The 21751-nt window shown below is 39.9% G+C and overlaps 1 protein-coding gene and 1 long non-coding RNA gene across 4 annotated transcripts in view; one reads left to right on the top strand and one right to left on the bottom strand.

Moving 5' to 3' along the window:
- The window catches only part of ntrk3b (neurotrophic tyrosine kinase, receptor, type 3b), a 273222-nt gene that overhangs the window by 23393 nt on the left and 228078 nt on the right, over positions 1-21751 (top strand). The gene's annotated exons all lie outside the window — the stretch shown is intronic.
- LOC145551069 (uncharacterized) lies at positions 6246-13080 on the bottom strand. The gene is made up of 2 exons (XR_014086847.1): positions 8370-13080; positions 6246-7334 (listed from the first exon to the last, which is right to left on the bottom strand). It is a non-coding gene; the product is annotated as an uncharacterized LOC145551069 (long non-coding RNA).

Below are 21751 nucleotides of genomic sequence, written 5' to 3'. Positions count from 1 at the left end.
AAATACAAATGTTGAAGTGTGGAATTTTTTATTTATTTATTTTTTTTTAGGTAAACCTGTTTGGTAGCCTCGCTTTTTCAATTACTTAAAGATTATCTATCAGCGACTTTACCAGACGTTGGACGTGTGAATTCAATTTAAATGTGCTCTATTGCATTGCGCTGTGGCATTCCTGGGCGATTGACACTAATAGATGTATCTCCTGTCAGCATGTCTCACTCCCTTCCACACACTCTGGGTGTGCACTAGGGTAAGAAAAAGAAAAAAACTACATTTCCAATCTGCTGAAGAGAGATTAAGTTCTCTTTGAAATATGTTTTCAAAGGATACAATTTTATAAATTTGCTCATTTTGTGAAATCATACCAGCGAAAAGCCTTAACGTATTCCATCTTGTCCACACCAGAGCGTCATACGGAAGCAGCTCATAAACTACTTGAGTGAGTCTAACGTCTTGCAGTTGAACCATTTCCTGGTTTGTCATCCATTTTAGCTCCCAGATTTACTAAATAAGCTGTACTTAAAACACACGAAATCACCAAAATTAATAACTTACAACGCCTTGTAAAAAAAATGATGATAAACCTCCTCCTTAATTGGGAAGTAGAAAGAATTTCTGAATGTTCTTACATATATATTTTCCCCCCAAAGAGCACAGCCTGAAAGGTGTGGTGTGCATTTGAATTTATTTCCTGTTACTGAGAAAAACTGCAATCGAGTTCAACCCGACCTCAGAATTTGTTACGTTTGTAGAAGTTACAAACACAACTAAAATTTTACATTGTCGTCCATCTCAGGGTGGCAAAATGTAACTTCTAGACAATATTTTGTTATGATAGCCTTTCAAAGTGGTAGCTTAGACATAGCTATCAACCCCTTAGGCTCATGAGATGGACGTTTGTAATATAGTGTTTGGTATCATTTTAAAGGGGACTTTCTTGGCTTTCATTTAAGTCAAGTTTTGAATTTCTCTGACCAACACAGAGGTCACTAGAGCTAGTTAAACCAAGAATAGTAAACTTTTTTCCGCACTTTTTGGCAAAATTTGATGCATTTCTTTCACTCAGTGGTGTCCAGGAACATCAAGGCCACAAGAGTGGACAACTGAAATACTCAGCAGACTTTATGAATTGAGAAAATGTATAACATACCCGTACTGTCTATTTATTGGGGGGTGATTATGAGCCGTAATTTGAAGTCACAGACTTACAGGATGTTTAGGGAGTCACTCATATGTCGAGTTTGTTAGTTATAAAAAGACTAATCATCGATAGTAGAAATGTACATTTACATAGACTTCTGAATTCTGCACACAGGATTCTGTAAATTTTAAAACAGGGTAGGGGCTCTGTCCAATCCGTTTCTGAAACTGAAAGAGTTTGGAACAACTTAAAACCTATGAAGATGTGCCTACACTGAAAAGAGAGGGTTACTCACAGGAAGTAACATCAGAGGAGCTGCAGGAACCCAAAGTTCCAGTGGGACTCTCTGTTACCACGGCGACTATTTGCTACGGAGTCCACAGATCCGATCTGTGAGGGAGGGTGAGACAAGACGAGAACCCATTGTTGAAAGAAAAGCCAGAAGAAATCCAATTTGGAGTGGAGTACGGGACAAACAAAGTCCACTCTGGAGATCAACGCTGAACTTTCCAACTTTTACACTCAATCCTGACGAACTGCGTCGAAGCTTGTGGCCGTGCGACCGTACCGGAAGGTGAAAAAGCTCCGGAGTTTTAAATACTACTGCAGGAGACAACAAGAACAGTTTAGAAAATCAGTGAAGTCGAGCAGCTCCACATTGAATCACAATCACCACAGCAGTGTTGTTGTCTGCAATGGGACTGCTTGGATGGAGGAACTTTAGTGGGCTGTAAAATTCACCCGCCGTTCATTAAAATTCGGTCTTCTTGTAAACGGCCACTCAGAACGGCTTTTATGTCCGTAACGGAAAGCGATTTTAACGGCCGACGTCAGAAGATGGAGCGGCCAGAGAAAATGCAGGTTCATCATTGTTTCAATACTGAGCAATAATGTCGTGTTTGTTTTTACTCTAATTCATTATGTAGCTTGGTTATTATTATCTCATAGACTTTGATGTTTACATTACATATTTTTAGACAGGAAAAGTCCTCTGCTGGTCAGTGGAAGCATTACGTTTGTTTCAGAATCGGACGCCCACTTGCTTCCTGTTGCATACAGATTTGAAAAGCTCAGCTAAATTCTTTAATACCTGATATTTATTGATCCAGGAGAAAGCAGGATCAATCGTGCTGCTTCTGGGGTAAAACCGAGAAATGCAGAGGAAATCGAGAAACACGGATGAGAAGCAGTTCTCAAAAAAGTTGGCCCTGCAACTATTTTCTTTAACTTTTTAATGAAAATTGACTAAACCTTTGAGTCCGACTCTTAGCTTTGTCGAGATGACGGTTCCGTGTTTTCCCGTTCCGCCTCCCACATGCGAGTCGCTGCGCCTTTTGCTCCCTGACAGCCCTGCTAGCCACTGTCTGCAAAATAAAAATAAAAACAACAACAACAACAAAAAAATAGTTTTGTTAATTTAACACCTGGCTAAATATCATCCCCGGCTAAATCTAATTCCAGCTGTGAATTCGGCTCCGTTGCTGCAGGTGTGAGTTTCTCCTGTCAGGGTTCTTCGTCAACATGGAAATGCTAATTTACCCGGAGCTCTAATTAACACGAAGGCTCAGGTGGGGAAGTGTCACACACATGATTCAGCTTAACCTTTTGCTTTGATTTCCCTCAAGCTTGATTCCTGGTATTTGCGAGTAAACAACTCTGTTTGCCCCTGGGCCTCATTTCCATGTGCTTCAAGTTGAAATATTTTTTGCAGATCCTCTTTTCCTTTTTTTTCTCTTTTTTTTTTTGCAGAGTGCTGTGTGGTTAAAGCACCACTGTGACTTTTTAGTGCTCGCATTTAGCAAGTTATTAACCAAATTTTAGAATCAAATTTTAGGATCAAGTGATGCGATAGCTTTTTTTTTTTTTTTTTTTTTTTCCCTTTTTTTTCTCAATTAGCGTCGATGGTCGCAGATTCTCGGATTTGAAGGACAAACGCTGCCTTCACATCCACAAATAGCTTCTGATTTTCCAAAACATTCACATTCAAAATTCAAATGAATTGTGTTTTTAAATATCTCAAGCGGGCCCCCACACACTCAACAGTCTAATCTTCTCAACTTGATCGGCTTCAGTGGTCTGACGCTTCCTGCTTTTCTCTTGAGTTCGACTGAAATCCAGGTTCAGTGGATACCAAAACAGAACGTGCTCAGAATGGGGAAAAAACATCAGGCGGGTTTTGAATTTGTCGCCTGCTAAACGCAAACCGTAAATGCAGTGACATCAGCATCAGACCAGAAAATGCCTAAAAGTTTCTTTAAGGGGCGTAAAATGCTTTGGTGGAAAACATGGAAGGGGAACATTTAAAAACGTTTCCCTACCGGAGTCACATAGCAGGTAGCAATAAATACAAGCAGATTATTTTAACCCATCAACCCCAGCACATGGGAACAATATGAACATAGTTTTACATCGTTTCAGTAACAGTTAAAAAATATTTTCTACTTTTTTGATTTATATTAAGCCGCAAGATTCTGATGTGAAAAATGATTCCATAAAAACAAGAAATGAAAAAAATAAAATCTGACTGGAGAATCATCTTCAGAATGTTGTTTTTAAACAAATATGAATGAGATTATACAAGACTTGAGAACGATCTAATTGGAGGATTTGTTCAAATTCACTATATAAACACCTGGCTCTGGCTTTTCATAAGATCAGAATGAAGAATAAAATATTGTAGGTGACTAAATCCCATTGATTTCAATTCTGAAATGAAAGAGCATCTTTGTTTCTTATCGTGCGTTACGATAAGAAACCACTATTTTGTCTGTGCACCTTTTTTTTTTTTTTTTGCTTTGTTGTTCCAAAAAAGTAATTAACTTTTATTACGTTTTTTCTTTGATGCAATCTGCTTAACAAGAGCACCTCTGGCCTTTGAGAGCGAAACAGTTTTCGTTTGAGCTTCAGTTAACAAACATATATAAATATAAATATGTGCAGATTTTGCTGTTTAAAGCATAAACTGCACTTTTTTTTTTTTAATCGCTCAAAAAGTGTTACTCAGGTTTGTATCTCTATGAATAAAAACATTAAAGTGCAAACATGTGCACATTTTAAATAATACCAACTATATTCTAATTTGCTCTTATGACAGGGATTACTCCACTCAAACTTTGATTATTTTAAAAATAAAATATTTTTTAATGAAATGTTTCATGCATAAAATGACAACTAAATTCATAATTCAGGTCACAGTAGCAATTTTTCTGAGACGTTTTAGCGCTTTAAACACAATATATTATAGACAATGGCTTTTTAGTGAGAAATATAATAAATATATATAATCTTTTTTTTTCACAACAAGCTTGTCGCAGCCAATTGAAGTGGACAACAGCCGACACATTTAAACAGCTCTGAAAACCCAAGAGAGAAATAAAAGGGACCTTTAAATGTCATTTTTTCCGTCCATAAACTGTCTGTTGAAGACAGAGACAGAACATGATGGAGTCAGTGAGGTGCATCTCAACCCAAACCCCATAATTACTGGGTTTTTTCTTTCCCTCAGTCGATTGGACTCTCTGGATAAGGAAGGTGGGATGAAGGTGGGAGCTTTTCTCAAAAAGCCTGGAACTTATCAAAATGACACTTTTTTTTGGTCTAAAACTCACAGAGAAAGTTTCAGAACCCTGAAAGAGGCATTCAGGTTTACTTGGCTGAAAAAGTTTCTGAAATAGGCAGTGAATGTGGCTTGAATACTGAAATATTTAGTTCCAAACTTCTGACTGGGTTTCATTTGTTATTTCCAGGAAGAACTTTACCACATTTACCACAGATACAATTGAAAATGGAAATTTACTTAAATTAAGAGACATCTTTTTTTTCTCACTGTCTGAAGTCAAATCAGACCAACCTTTTCTTCTCTTAAGTCAATAAAAATGATCAAAATTATTTCAATTCTATTTATTAATTATAAATAATTAATATTTGATGACTTAAAGACACTTCACCCAATCTGACTGAGTATATGCTATTTTGCAAAGAAGAACCGACTGAAATTTCCGTCTCTAAGTAAAAGATGGACTCAGATGAGCCAGAAGTCTATTTGGTTTACAAGAATCGACATCCTGAGTTTTCTTTCACTGGCCCAAAACGTTCCCCCATGAACTAGTTTTCTTCCAGACGGATGGAAACCAGACTGGGCCCATTCAGGGAACATTCTACATCTAATGGAGACGTAAAGTATTTACAGGGCGGCGGCAGCGAATCAAGACCGAAGCATCCATCAAGCCTTACCGCGTTTGAAAAGGTCACAAAGTTCTCTTAAAGGTTACCTCAAAATAATTTACTCCCCAGCACCACAACTCAAAGGTTTCACTTACATTTCAATCCGATTCTGAATCTCCAACGACTCTCAATGACACCTTGTCTTTTCCTCCTCCTCTTTTATATATATATATATATATATATATATATATATATATATATATATATATATATATATATATGTGTGTGTGTATATATACACATACATACTGGATTGACTTTAAAAGAAAAGTGGATGAACTCTGAGCTCAGCTTGTCAAATCAATCCAGTCACGGTGGAGGAACGCGGCGGTTCATTACTGGGAGGGCCGAGGAGCTCTCCAATCAGCTCTCTAATATCACTGTGATCCTCTTCTCTTTTCTTACCTAATTGAATTCTTCAGGCGAGATGCCCCTCCACTGCAGATTTATCATATCCTGAAATTGGAGGAGACCAGCGCCATGAAGGACGTGCGTGGAACGTTTAATTTGCTCCTCGTGTTGGCGTACGCCGGGCGTCGCCTCTTCCACCCCTTCCCCCTTCCTCTCCTACCCTCGGGACTTGCGCTAGACCACAGTTGGAGCTGCTGGCCTTCGGAAAGGTGTCTTTATTCATTGTTGCCTGAGGTGAGAAGGATCAGCGGCAGAAGGTGCTCACAGCCCACATTAAATATGCTCCGCATTATGTACAATGTGATCGGCATTCTTAACAGATGGCTTCATAATCTATAATCAAAGCCCTTTGAATGCAGCTCAGGGTGCAATATGTCTGCGCTCCAAATCTCTGTCTCCACCTCATGGCGCCGTTCGTTTCCCTCTCCGTCTTTTTGGCAACAGAAGGTCAGGTTTTATTTAAAGGGGCGGTATCATGTAAAATCAAGTTTTTTGAGCTTTACATCATGTTAGGATGTAAAGAAGCATACCGGGAGTGTTGCTTTGACTCTTTTGTGCGTGTTTAAAATCTCCCGTGGCAACCATTCCTCAGAGCTGGAGTCTCCAATCAGAGTTTCCGCCTCACCCCTGCGACTCTCTCTCTCAGCTCCTTCAGACTAGCGTCAGCACCAATCGGTAAAACCCCAGGTGGAACTGCGCATCTGCTGAGCTCATCATACGAGCTGCTTCTCTGTCCAACGCTCTGACGAACCTTTGTGAACACCTCATGGAGGAATGTTGATGTGCGGAGGTGTTGAAGGCGGGGTTTTGGAAAGGTGCAGGAGCTTCTTAAAGAGACAGAGACCCAATTTCAAGGCGTTACATTACGAAGTCAAATTTCTTTTAAGTCATGTTTGACATATATCAGTTTTATAACAACCAACTGTGACATAAATACTTCACCGCGCTATAAAGTGATACGATGTGGCTGGAAAATGCACGACAGAGCCCCTTTAAGGCATTTCATGAATGAATGGATGAATACACTTTATTAATTCTGGAGGGAAATGTACATATTTCAGTACGTAGCAGTTCATAACTAAGAGAGTAATCCTTCAAAGCTCCTGTCGTTAAATGTGGGCCATGGTTTTTGGCTAACGTGGAGATGAAGCGCTGATAAGTGGAGGATCTGAAAAAGTTTCTGATGTCAGACGTCTGCAGATAAATGAAGTGACGTTGTGTTACAGAGAGGCAGCCGTCACACTTCCTCTCATGCTAGTCTAACCCGAGGAAGAAGCTGTTCCTCGTTATTTGGTTGTCGTCGCACTTAAATTCTTGCCTGTCACGTCTTCACCTCACCTTGCTCCATCCATCTTCTTCTATCCTGTAGGGTCCGTAATTGTAATCTATCCTACCCTGTCCGAGCGCGTCGCTATCTTCCATGACGGCCTTTATCTCCTGTCATATTCCTCCCGTCCTCCCGGGTCCCACACCATCTTGTCCTGTCCGTCTTATCTCGTTCCGTCCTCCGACAGAGAACTGTTCATTTTAACTCCGCCCATCACGCTGACTGCAGCTCCTGCAGATGGGTCATGTGAATAATACATGTGTTTTATATATATATATATATATATATATATATATATATATATATATATATATATATATATATATATATTCATGCATCCAGATGTGATCAACTTTGAGCATGATGCGAGTCCCCCGGAGCTCAAGGTCTGCTGCATTTGCATGCAGGATGGCACTTTTGGCCGACATCCAGCCATAAGATCACTTATTTGATTAAACATTGTCATGCTCAGCAGGACAGCGGCGCTCTAAGAAAAGTTGAGGAAGAACTGCTGACAGCGAGGAGGAAAAAAAAATAAAAGGAAGCTTGATGAATCTTAAAGACGGTGAGGATTTTGCCCTTTACTGTCTAGTAATCGACGGTGTACTGGTGATGAAATACACCCGGCAAACGACGGGCTTCGAAACTCGCAGGTTTTTTTTTTTTTTTTCAAAATGATGATGCTTAGCTGACAGGAATAGACAACGTCTGTAAATATAGCGTGAAACATTTTCATTTGGTGAGGTCTGCAGAACGGTGGGGGAGATCTGCTGTCTCTTCTGCAAACTGAATCACTGAATGAAATCAAAACCAACCTAACTATGTTCCACTTGCTAATCAGAAGTATTTGCTTCTTGCGCAATATGACACTGATCCCAAATGACGGCGAACTGCTAAATTTAGAGCAGCTGCCATTTTGTTTGTGATTTAGGACGTTAATTCGTACAACGGCTATAATTGTTTACCAAGCACAAAAAAACTCAAGATGAGTTTTTATACAAGTGCTGCTTTAAGCACAAAAGCGAAGCATTTCAGATAATCGGATTCTGCACTTGAAAACGTCCTTGGTGTAAGAACGTGTCGTCTGTTTCTTATCGGTTTTGACGTGAGGCGTTTGTTTCCCCGTGAGGAAACGTTTGACAGCGACTCATCCGCCGCCATCATCCGAGGCCCCGGCTAAATAATTGGCAAAACAACTCGCTAATTACAGTCATTTTCATTTTGGGCAGAAAAACTTGAGCTTAGTCATGTGCGAAGAGTTGATACCTTTCAGAGCACGGTCCAGCGCTCCCGCAACGCTCAGCCCTGCCAAATCCTCTCCCAACCCCAACCTCTGCCCCACCACCACCACCAGCGCCGCCCGCTGCGGATTGGCTGGGCCTCGTGTGAGCAGCGACACTCAGAGGCTTAGGTAGCTTCCACCAAGGGCTGGATTGGCAAAGCAGTGACACAGAACAGTCCGGGGGCAGCCGTGGAACGGCGTCCTGGCTGGGAATATTAGCTGCGTTAAAACACTCTGAGCTGATGGCTCTGGCGTGACTCCAGCTCAGACACACACACACACACACACACACACACACGCGTGCACGCACACAGACACAGAGTAAGTGAACTGAAGGGTAAAAAAAAAAAACTGGCTGACAGTTATTTTCACCCAATATAGAGCTGCTCTTAGTGTTCAGTTTAACAAGCAGGAGAGAAGAAAAAATACAGGATGAAAAAAAAAAAATCAATCTCCTGAGTCTAACATAAACCCCCCTAACAATCAGTTTCACATTTCATAAATTTTGCTCACAAGAGAGAAAACTGTAGCAAATATTGATGCCGTTTTACGTGACGGATAATAATCCGAGTTGTAAATACAAACGTATTAGTCACGAATACAATCCGGCCTTCTTTAAAGGAGAAAGAGCTAACAGTGGAGGAAAATACCTACCAGTATAAAGACTAATGCAGGGAAAAAGTGCTGCACAGTGTAAAAATACAAAACCATTCATATGGGAAACAACATGGAAGAGCAACACTACAAGTAATTTTGGTCTAGATTCCGGTGCAAATATCTTAGAACGCCTGATATAAGACAAAACTAACTTAAAATTAACAAGAAAAAAAAAACTCCACTCTACAATTCACTACAGTTTGTGATACTGGGTGGGCTGGACAAATCACATAAAGGCTTTGTGACAAATAATAAGGTCGAAGAAGTCACCAAGAAATAAAAAAGGAAACGTTTATGGTCCAGAAAGGATTCATTTTGTCCTTTTTTAACATGAGATAAAGAAAAGAGACTGGAAACCCAAACATCTTTCCAGACTTGCTTCTCATTTATCCCAAACTTCCACAAAAATAATCCAATCAATTTCCCATAAGTTTTAACACTTTGAGATCTTGAGATCATTTGAAATCCCAGCCTACATCTTTCTGAACAGCCACTTGTAAATTCAGCAAGGTGCTTGTAATAAGTCAATAATTCCTTATTATTGACGAAACAGTCCGCTGCTGATCTATTTCACTTAGAACTAGACATTTCTCACATCATAAGTGAAATAATCTGCCAATGGAACACATTTTTTTTTCATCAACATTAAAGAATTATTGACTTAAAACAAGCTTTAATATTTTGCTGAAAAGTTACTCGTAAGATAGTTTTGTCTTTTTTAAAGTCTCCTGAGCCATTTGCACTAGAAAACCGACCAAAATTACTTGGTAGGATTTTGTGTTTTTTGCAGTGTAGCTCCTCCGTGTTGCATTTTGTCTGAATGTTTTGTTCATTTTAGTGAAAGCGATTGTGAAGCAGCCACACCTGGTCAGAACCACAGAGACCAGTACTTAGTCGGCCCAAATCCGTGTGTGAAAGCCTCATAATTCAGACAATCCTGCAGGATTACTCACAGGAAGGCTTTGATAACAAAAGCAATCAATCAAAAATATTATCCTCGCTATTTTGTTTTCCACTTTCAGGTCCTGTGACTGACCCCTCTTGTCCATTCTACTTCTTGTTTTTCTTGTCTTTTCCTATTTATTCCCCCTTGCAGTTGCTGCAGGGCTACATCTACTGATGAGTAGATGTGCTGAGTCGGTTGTTTCTCGGGCTGGAGAATCATTTTTAATATAACTGTAAAACGGTTCGTTTTGCCCGTCTTTTTCAAGTCAGAATCATTCTCTTTCAGCTCAAACTTCCCGCTGGTAATTTCATTGAGACAAATTGACTGAGTTTTCATATTTGCCCCGTAAAAATTAGGCGGGGGAACAACAGAGGACACAGTTGTTTCTACATATTCCACCCGTCAATTGACTGCTGAATAACGGTTCTAGTTCAAAGCGTTATGGGATTAAAGTGGAATTGTCCGTGCGACACTGAAATGACACTGAGGTGGTTGTTGTTCTTCATTCTTTCAGAAAATGTGTAATGCATTTCCTGTGTCATTTACAGATAATGGGATAAAAAGCAGAACCGACACAGCTGTATGCAGACTTTGTGCATCATAATTTAAGAGGTATTTACTAAATTTACAAAACAAACATGCATAGTGCAATCCAAGACTCTGAATATTTTTTCAAGGATTGTTTAAGACAATTTTAGACTGATACATGTACTTAAAACCCAATTTTAAGACGTGTTTCTTTAAGTGGAGCTCAAAATAGTAGGAAACTCTCAACGGTTAAATTGATACTTTCTTGTGAAGCTCAGTTTTCACCCTCAGATCCACAGTTCATTTCAGCTTAAGCTGAAACAGGAACTAGACATTGCTTCTTCAGACGGTATAGGAAGCTACAATGACGAGACATATTTTGCCATTTTAGTTAGAGACTCACCGATCCGATACTAATATCTGTATCGGTCCCGATACTGGGGAATATTCTAAGTCAGATACTGGTGATGTTGTGCCTAATCCATGAGGGCAGATCAAAATGTGTAATTGTACATTTTGTGCACTGAGTGACATCATGTTTTATAATTTATTTGACTTCTCTTAGAATTCATAATTCGCTCTTTCTTTGAAAGAAGATTTGTTGCAGTTCATTTTTACATGTTTGACCAGGACAGTAAGCTTATTTTTTTTGTCGTTTTCAGTTTCTCTTTTGTTTATTTCACGTTGGCTGTTCTACTCCTGATTGCCCTGACTGGAAAAATGAAAGTTGTTTTTAAATGTTTGACCCAGCTCATGAAGCTATTGGTGTTGGTGTGCTGCAGAGTTATCAAAAAAATAAATAAAAAAAGGTAATTTGGTACATTTATGCTTGTGTGTAAAAAAAGAAATGCTTTAAGTCAGGTCAGCACAGATTTTCGTTATGGTATCGGCCGATAGTAAATCTTAGATATCGATATCAGTATAATTCTAACTCGAGATTTACAACACCACAACTGAATAAATGTACTAAATTATAATTTACTAGTTTGTTTGTTTTTGAGCTTCTTCCTTGACAACATCATTAAAACATACTTTTAAATCGGGAACTTCCAGAGCTCACCGCCCCGGGGCAGACCCCGAACACCTTCGTGTGTCATTAATGTGAAAAGGCCTGGGTGGGGAAACGGAGGTGAAAAAGCGCCCAGTCCCGTTGGCTTTGTGTATTAACACCGTTGTTGGAGGCCGGTGAATAACCTTCCATCTGACCAACAGATGGAAGGTGGATATCGTTTCATAAGCTCATACATTAAAGAAGGAAGCCGGTGCATCTGTCTGCCTGTGCATTTGATTACATTTGCATAGAGGTAACAGGCGTGGGTTTGTCTCAGCGAGCGAAGCCACAGAGATTGTGATGCTTGATTCCAATTTACAAGCCTTGAATGCCAAATCTCCCTCATGATTGCTTTGGAGGATGACTTATTTTCTGACTCCCGCTTGCAGTAAATATTGAGGGAAAAATAGCTTCCTTTCGTGTTTTCCCCTCATCTTTTTATTTCTCGCTGTCCTTTTCTAGCGTCTTTTTGTTTTTTTTTCTTGATACAATGCAACTCCGAAACAGGCAAAAAACCCCAAAACAAAACAGAGAAAAGCAGGTTATCTGATTGATGTTCGGTTGGTGTTTTAATCTAGAGGAGTGCTGCTTCAGTATGGCGTACCCCCCCACTCCTCACCCCGCCCTCAGAAGTGTTTGGGCTGCAGAGGAGCGCTCCTTTTGCCTTTTATGAAAACAGAGAGGGGGGCAGAATGTAGATCAATATCCCAGGAACACACCAGAGACATTCTATTTTATTAAACATTTTCCCATTAAGGCCGCGGCTCGAGCGTTGTAGATCATTCCAACAAAGTCGTAAATCACAGACAGACAGAAGCGTTGGAAACAATGGGGGCAGAATCAGAGGAGATTACCGAGAAACAGGAGCTATTTTGCTGTTTGTGCTCCTCGGAGCCTCACGCCGTCTTCGCTTTCAACGCGGCACACAATGCAGCCGAGGGAAGGCTTTTCGTCACGGTGCGCCGTCAGAATCATATCTGGTTCAATCAAATCGGGGCATATGCTGTCGGGTCGCGTGCGTGACGTTAAGCATGCTGTGGGGAAATTGCCCTTTTTTTTTTTTTTGTTGCGACTGGGTAAAAGTGTGAGACTTGGCGTGTTGACGTTGCTTTAGTAGTTAATTTACTGTAAGAAAAAGAAGGCTTAGGAAGATATGAAAATGTCCTTACCTTTTAGCAAAAATAAGTTACAACTATGTTCCTGTACGAAAACATACAAAAACGAACCGATCTAAACACGGTTCAGAAATGATTAACTACCTTACCTGATCAAAGTACAGAATCACATAACATATTCAACCCTTTTTTTATTTAGGTATGTGAAAAAGCTACGCTACAAAGCTTAGCGGACACTGCGTGTACCATAAACAACCAGCCATCTTCGCCAAAGATAAAATGTTTTTCACATTCCTCTGACTCCGCCTTTATCCGCTTTGCTGCTAATTGTCAACACTGCAACTAGATAACAAGGTCAGTAAAATGTTAAGGTAAAAAAAATCAGGGGAGGGAGGGAACTAGGTGAGTTATGCTTGTTTGACTTTCACAACCTTAACATGTAGGGTTAGGGTTAGGGTTAGTGCTGCAGAATTTGGTGCGTTTCGGTTCAGTTGGACTAAAAAAGGTCGACCAACCTGCCAACTGTAACAGATCATCAGTAGCAGGTGATACTGTAACGGACTGAATGTTTTGTTCTTTGCGTGGGAAATGTTTGTGCGTCTTTAGTGTTGAATCCTGATACAATAGTGGCCCTCTTGTCAGTCGGTTGCTTTGGCAACGAGTCTGTGTAGCGCAGCCTGTACAGAGCGAGAAAAGAAGAGTATGAGTAGTTTTGAGTTATTCTTAAATGTTTTTTTTCTGCTTTGTTTTTCCTTTGCTGTGGCGCGCTGCACTAAATCAATAACACCAACATCTCCAGGTTTCATTTTGTTAACGGAGTTGTTCTACGGCGGCAGCATGGCTATGAATGGCAAGGAAAAGAATCTTATTTTTGCCCTCCGGAGTTGTGCGCATGCGCAAAATTTTCAGATGCAAGTGATGACATGCAACGTGTCTATGCAGCTTCTCTGCTAAAGAAAATCGCCATAACAACTCAGTGACCCACAAGCCTTTCTGGGAAAATAAAAATTGGGAGAGATGAAGCCTTTACTATGACGGTCCCCAACACTGTCCTGCATGTTTCAGAAGTGTATCTACTTAGCAACTGGTTCAACTGGTTGCAGAAGCTCCTCACAGCGTCCCATCAGGTTCTGCAGAAGCCTGGTAATTACCCATTAAGTTCAGGGAGAAAACAGAAAACCAGTGCACAGTGGTGGAGGGTTGATGATTTGCGCTTATTTTGCAGCTACGGGACGTTTGCACATTGCCACCGGTGAGTCATAAACAGGACAATTATCCCAAACAGAGCAGCAAGTCTACAACGGAAAGGAGAATAATCTTGGTGGTCTAGTCAATTTCCAGACTGCAACTTCATTGAAATGCTGCACTGGCCCTCCTAAGAAGGCTGTGGAGAAAGAAATGCCTTTCTGTGCAGACGTGTGGTGTAAGGAAAAGTGGATGGAAATTCCCTCTCATGTTTACAAAAAAAACACAGAAAAGTAAAAACTGCTACAGGCGATTCTATTAGCTGTTGAATCCTGAGATGTTTTTCACACACAACTTTGGAAACTGCAAAGAAAGGACTACTTTTATGTCCTAAGACCTTAGAAGTGACACAGAGAATACTTTTGTTTTTTTTTTTCTCTCCAGTGAATGCAGCATGCACACCGTTTTTGTTTGTGTGAAAAGAGTCTAAATATGTGTTATCCATCCATCTGGAAAATCTTCGCACCTGTTGGCAGGTTGCTTGACATGCCTTTCTTCTATTGGTTTGACTTCGGGCTCCATAATGGCAAATTTCAGCTCTTTCAAAAGGTTCCCGGTGTGATTCAGGTCAGGACTCAATGCTGGTCATTTTAAAAAGCAATCTTTTTTTTTTATTTTTTTTTATTTCAGCCATCTCTTTGTGCTGCGGGATGTCAGATTCAGGTTGCTGCCTCGCTGAAAGAGTCGCCCTCACCTTTAGATGAAGTTTTCTCACAGTTTGTGCCCTGAAATACCTCGGCTATTTCCTGATTTCATCATTCCCTCAGTGCCTTTAGTCCAAACTCAGCAGCATAACTTTATAGCAACATGGGTTCCAACGTCCTGATTAGGTTTTATATCGATTTCGTTTTTTATTTAGTCAATAACAAACAAACAAATTCACAATATTCAATCACTTCATTTTGAGGTTCTTTTCCTCGCTTGTGTTTTCTTTAGCTATGCTCCTCTTTGTCTTCATCAATAACATCGTTTAAGTTTCAGTGTAATGTAAAAGCTCTAAGCTTCAGGCTGCTTCCTGTAGCTCTGACTTGTTGATTCTGAACTTTAGTGTTTTTCCAGTTGGCATGAGTTGAAGAAAAGGATTTAGTGAACCTTTCTCAAAGATTTCAGGTGATGCTCGCATCTACTCATAAGTACATTGGAACAACTCAAGGATTTTTATGCTATAAGATTTTCAGTTTTGGTGATTTGTGACAGAGTGTTTGGTGTGTTGGGTTTTATGGTCACGGTGGACTTTGTTTACTGTTTGGAGGCTTCTGAAGGAAACTGTCTGCTTTGGATTTTATTTCAGGGAATCAGTATAAATTGGTAGAGTCCAAAAAATGTACACATATAAAGCTAAAATGGGAGCATAGGGATAAAGGTAAAACAACAACAAAAAGGAGCCATATCAGAAAAATAGGGGAAGGTTACAGTTTTTCGATCACAGACTTTTATCTGGTGAGATGAATTTTGCCTGATGAAGGTCTGAAACTAATCATTGTATGTTAAAAATTAGCAATGTACCAATAGCTGTGTTTCCATTAACCGTATAATTGCTCAACTTGACATTTCAAAAATAAATGTACTTAATGAAAACATGCTAATTAAAATCTGTGGGTTTTGAGTTGTATCAAAATTGGTTTATTTGGTAAAACTGCAATGGAAACACTTTCTTCACGTCATGCAAGTCACATGATCAACAACAGGACGCTGCCAGCGGCAGCACTAACCACGAAGATGACAGGAAGTAGTTGGAGGATGACGGTTAAGGCATGTTTTTAATAACTTATTCACACGTGACTGTAATCACGTTTCTGATTTAATGGAAAAATTGCAACGACGAAATTGCGTTTTTCAACATTTTATTGACAGATTTGCGCACATTTGCAATAGAAACCGAGTTTTTTGTGCGAAGGTGATATTAGAAAAAAAGAAGAAAAAAAAAAACTAAACTGCAAATATAGACGAAAACTTTTCAGATTTTTTTGTTTTCCTGTGGAATAAAAATGAAAAAGATTTTTTTCGTCCACCATTTAACTTCAATCTTACATTCAGAGGCAAAGTGTTAAACTGTTGGTGCATGAAAGTAGTCCAAACCCAAAAGAAAATCTTTCAGTGTTTGCCTAAATGCAAATATGTCTACTTCTCTCTTACAAAAATGACATCACAGTTAGTATTAATGACTTGTTTTTTTCCCCTCTATATTCATCCAAACAGAGTAGGTATAACATTAAACTTACTCAGTATTGTGGGTGGTTGGTTGTATTATTTTTTTTCAGTAACGTTTTTTCTGTCGATTACACTCGGAGAGCTCAGAACAAGATAGCAGGTAGGTAGGGGTTCGTCGTGTCGCCCAGGGCTCCTCCAACACGACAGATGGCCGTCGCTGAGATGGAATCTGTTCCTGTTTGGTTCCAGGGCGCTCTCCTCCGGCACTGAACCACCCAGTTCACATTCTACTTCGTCGGAGGCCATTTTCTGAAGCAGATGGAAGATGGCTGAGATTCGAGAGGCGCCGGCGTCTGAGAGAGCAGAGGCCGGTGGACGCTGAACGCTTTGTTCCGATGCTATCGTTTCCTTCCGCGTAGCGGTTATTAATGCGCTCGTGTCGCAGGAAATGTATGTGGGGGGGGGGCACTTTAAGAAAACAGGATCATAAAACAGAGAGCCTGGAACGAATCATTTGAAGTCAGATAACAGAGGAGACAGACATAAGATGGACTATTTCCTATTTCTAGTCATGTTCTCTTTTTTTTTTTCTTTTCTGGAAAAAAAAGAGACCTTCCTGCGAGCGGTGAGGTTGAATGATCGTTCTCGCCCGCTAATTGGAAGTCAGGATGAGCGCTCGTGCTTGATAATCCGGGAATTTAAAACACTTCGAACGATGTCGATTTTGCATCTCAAACTATTTCCTGCTAACGAAACCTACGGACCGAGATTGAAAGCTCCGGTGTCACAGCAGTGCGTTTGTTATTCACATCTAATTATTTTTTTTAGTTTACTTTTTCACGACAGTCTAATCCACACGCACATTCGGGACAACCACACGGACAACCACGGGGTCCACCAGACAATGTGACCGCGTCCACGGGGAGGTGTTGAGTGTTTCCTCGGCTGTTTGTTGACGAAAATGAGCGTCGTGCTGAATTGTATCGTGGAGCAGAAAGCATATGTAAAAAAATTAAAATAAAAATGCGTATATTCTTGCTTTTGTCATAAAGTAATTTTGCGTCTGTTATTTGAAACATAATACAGCTTGAATTGCGACGTGACTGACACAAGCTGCTGCTTTTGTGTTTTTAATCGCTGTAGGTGTAAAATATTCTGCACCGTAAACGCCAAACCGACAAACGGTTTAAATGAGTCGCATTACCGCAACGAGTTGTGAATAAATATGGCCGTAATTTCATTTTGCAACGACAATGTCTGCTTCTGCTAATCTCTCTCTTTTTTTTTGCATCTGTTTTCCTGAGGTTTGCCTTCACATTTCAGACCTTCCATACATCTTGATTCAAACAGCCCCCTTTCACGTGTTTAAATTTAATTCATCAGTCAGCGAGGAGCAGAAGGAAGGAAAGTAATGACATTTAATATTACTGCTGCTGGCTGCCCTGTGGCAAGATTTATTATGAACAAGGCCTTAATTTATCTTTGGTTTCTTTTCCATTTCTTTTCCATTCCTCCATTTCTTCGGGTTTTTTTTAGTCCAAACCTCTGATGTAATCTTAAATCCAATAAAATCTACAATGAATCTTAATGATCAGGCCAGTTCAGTCTGTGTTTTCCTATTCCGTTTCTGCACTTTCTGAGTTATTAGTTTCATAGAGATGCAGCGGGTTTTCAGAGTTATGCTAATTTATGAAAAATAAGAGAGAAATTACTCAAATTCCAGAAGTGTTCTCCTTATGTGTGATATGGCTCTCTGCCTGGGGCGCCACAAAGTGTGGGGTGTTACTTGACATGAAGTGGCTTTCTAGCACGTGATCTGAATATGACAAACATTTTCGACTTTGTACTTCAAACATAAGCTATCGTGTACATAAAAACAGAAGAAGACACGAGTATCACATTAAAGATTTTTGCTGTATCTGTTCATTTCGTTGCATATAGTTTACTAATTCGTTCGTATGTTCTGTTTCTGGCATTTTTATGTTAATTTGTTTTAGAATATTTGCCAGACTTTTTCCTGTTTGGTTCTTGATGCTTTGAGTTCCTGTTCAGCTGCTTCTGTGTTAATTTTTCATCGTCCCTCAGTCTGCCTGCTTTTCTTCCCTCCCAGCTGCTTCCTGTTTGTATTATCACCAATCCCTCCTCGGTATTCATCTTTCTCTCAGTTTCAGTCATTCACTGAGGGATTTTACTGTTTTACTGAGGAATCGATGGCAGAGTGAGTTTTGCTTTTATTCACTAAACTTTCATTAGAAACATTTGTTTTAACTTCGATACCATAAAACCCTCCGCGACACTTGGGGTATTATTTATATAGAAAAGTTGCCCTCTACTTAGGGCAGTTTTTTCTGCTTTCAGCCCCTTCAGCCACATGGTTGCCCTGGAAATGCCCCAGGTGTTTGATTCAACAGGTGTTGTCCAAATCTCTTTTGTGATTTGCTATGAGAATGTGAACTGATTCCCCCCATACGAGGAAGGAAAGGACAAATGTGTGTCTGAGTTATTAGTTTCATAAAAAATTATGAGAAATTTAGCATTTTGGATGTGATGTGTGATTTTTTTTTTTTTTGGCAGCAAAATAAAAAATAAAAGTTATGGCCTGCAAGGCAGCCAATTTGGGATTAGCAATCTGGTTTTGGAACAAGGGATTGTGGGTAATCGGCTTGGGTCTGACAGTATGGTGTATGTCCAGCTTTTATTTTTTAAGTGATGAATTATTGCAGTGTACACTTGTCGAAATTAATCACACGATAAATTGCAATGAGCTCAATCATTTTATGAAGAGCAATTTTGTTTAGAGACATAATAATCTGTTTCAGTTTGGTGCGGTTTATTTAATTTTAAGTTTTTTGTTGTTTTTGGTTCCGTTTCATGTTGGATATTTAAAATGTAAGACGGTTACAGTGTGGAGTTTTCTGTACAAATTTATAGTTTATTAGCCTTTGAACTTGCATTATCAATATATTACTTAAAAATTAGATTCAGGACAGCAATATTATCATTTATCGCAATAACTTCTGGGACAATTTATTGTGACAGGCCTTTTTCAGTGTCAAGTCCTTAACTAGTTGGTGGAAACAATCCATAATGTGTGTTTCTTTAAACAGTCACTTTTTTTTTGTCCAAATTTTCCAGTGGCTGAATCAGCCACTAGCTTTTCACAGCAGATGATGGTGGGGGAACGTCCTGCTCAGTGATTCCCAGTGTGATGTTTTGTGGCTACCAACACAACAGCCACCTAAGCGACGTGTTTGTGATCACAACGTCACAGGAGTCACTTAAAAACCCACAAAGACGATGGCGTGCTCACCGAAACGTCTGACCCCTCGACCTAAAGAAAAAATGTTTACCGGCTTCTTAAAGAGGGAGAAGAGACGACAGAACATTTAGCGACATGACAGAACTCCATTTGGAGCGCTGTCGGAGCATGCTGGGAAAACATGTGCCTCGGAGTTCCATGGGGCCGGAGCGGCACGACTGCTGCACCAGGCCTGAGATCAAATAGAATATTTCCAAATTCATGCAGACTGTTCTGCTAACGTCGTCATTTGTTGCTCACACTGTTAGGATGTTTGAAGTCTGGCCAAACGTATGTAACCAGGTTGTATGAACCGTAATTTGATGTTATAGGTTGTCACTAGAAATATTGCTACCATGGAGGAGAGGGGGAAAAAAAAGGAAGTTTGTTCTTGTTGTTGCCATTCAACCTTTCCAAGGTAATGAGAGTCTTTCTGCATGTCTGACAGTTTTATGGAAAACTTCCCTAAAAATGTACATTTTTTATCTCTTCACTTCAGAAAGAAACCATAACTTTACACAAAACTCCAGCTATTATGAAATTAAAACAGAAAAATGTCACTTGTATGTCTCTTGGTTAGATCCACACCTCACAGCAGATGAGATCCTCTAAAGCAGTGGTCCCCAAACTTTTTCCTGTGAGGGACACATAACTTTTCCCTTCTCTGGTGGGGGGCCTGAGTCAGTTTGTAACAGAAAAAGTGTCACACGTTTATCACCTGCGCTGCCGGAAATTGTTGATGGGGGGGGGATTGCGCGTTTCTCCATTGATTTTTACCCAGAAAACACATGGGCAAAGACCGTTAGTGAAACGGTCACTGGGGCTGACTAGTATATATTGAGGTTAAGTAATTTCAACATATGAATTCTTCATATGTTAACGTAAAGGCTCGTTTTGAAGTATAAGCTGCTACTTGCAGGCATTGCTTCGAAGAGTTCGACCTGGAATGCGGCGTTCATAACAAACACTTGTGTTCATCTGCTCTACCGCTAGCAAACAACCGTACTGATTAAATAACGTAAAAGTCAAGCAGTTCTGACAGTGTGTCCTGTAAACACCCACAGTTTACAGGACGCACTTCCTGCTAAAGAGCCCCCTGGTGGTTGAAGAAAAATCCACATATAAACATATAAAAAAAATCTGAATGCTCTCTGGTATTGTTCAAGGGGCCGGACCAAATGTGGAGGCAGGCCGGATCCGGCCCACGGGCCGTAGCTTGGGGACCACTGCTGTAAAGCTTTTAATGTTTGAATTTCTCTAATATTTTTATTATTTCATTTTGCCTTACATTGACTTGTATTTCTTGTATTTTAATTTATTTTGTATATTTTTTGTGAGTTTTTGTCACTTCTAATGTTATTTTTTATACACGTAACACCATTTAGTTTAAATTGGTGCTATACGAATAAAGTAGTATTCTGTCACATTCCTGAAATAATTGGAAGAGTCATTTAATTTGCCTGGTTTTTGTTTTTTTTAATGTAAAGAAACAAAAAATTCAAAGGTGTATAGCATGTTTTTCATCACCTTCCTAAAGTAATGGTGTGTCATGTTTTACAAAATTTAGTGGTTTTTTTTTGTTTTTTTTTTAAATCACCACTTTTTTTGCCAAGAGATGATTTAGGCGGGGAGGGGAAATCAGATTTGACAAAAAAAAAGACCTTATTGTAGGAGGATAATGATAATATTATTATATTATCATCCCAGAATGTGGATCATTCCTGTTCTGGTTCCAGTCTCCTTCAGCATATGCGCCGTAAAGCTACATCCGCTGTGAGCAAATAAATCCGCGTGAGATTTATCGCCTTCTGCCTTTAGAGTCTGCAGTTCCCCCCCATCCCCTCCTTTTAGAAGTGATCTCAGCAGCATTGTCACTGCCAGTGTGAGGCACTTACAGCTGCCACACTATTTTATTTCATTTGTACTGCCGGGTCAGCTATTAGTGCCCCTGCAGTGAAATTATGATTGTATCCATAAAGAAAAAAAAAAATCAAAATCTACTGTCTACTCTATAGGCAACTAGCCCTGATTATCGTTGTTTATTACTGATTCGGTGATTGAAATCATCTTTGTTCGCGTCCCTCGGCTTCCGCTCGATTCGATGGGAATTAGCGTGATGCGTCCGTTTCCTCTCTATGTCTGAGTAAAGATCAGTCCCAATCTGCTGTGCATCTACAATTAGGTTTGGCTTCCTGATCTCATTACGCCTGAGTGGAGACAGAACCTTCAGAAAGATTTCAAGGACAACAAAAGGATCTGTGGGTGAAGCAGCTTAGTCAGTCAGATGATGTTCTTTGTACGAGTCCTTTGTACACATGCAGGCTTAAACACTGTCATCTCTGAGAGTGTTTAAGTGTTTAGTCCAACTGAAGGCC

Source organism: Poecilia reticulata, chromosome 3, assembly GCF_904066995.2.
Source record: "Poecilia reticulata chromosome 3, P_reticulata-male-v2, whole genome shotgun sequence".
NCBI classification, from domain to species: Eukaryota; Metazoa; Chordata; class Actinopteri; order Cyprinodontiformes; family Poeciliidae; genus Poecilia; species Poecilia reticulata.
Note: the sequence above shows the minus strand (reverse complement) of the source record. Positions and strands in the feature narration are given on the sequence as shown.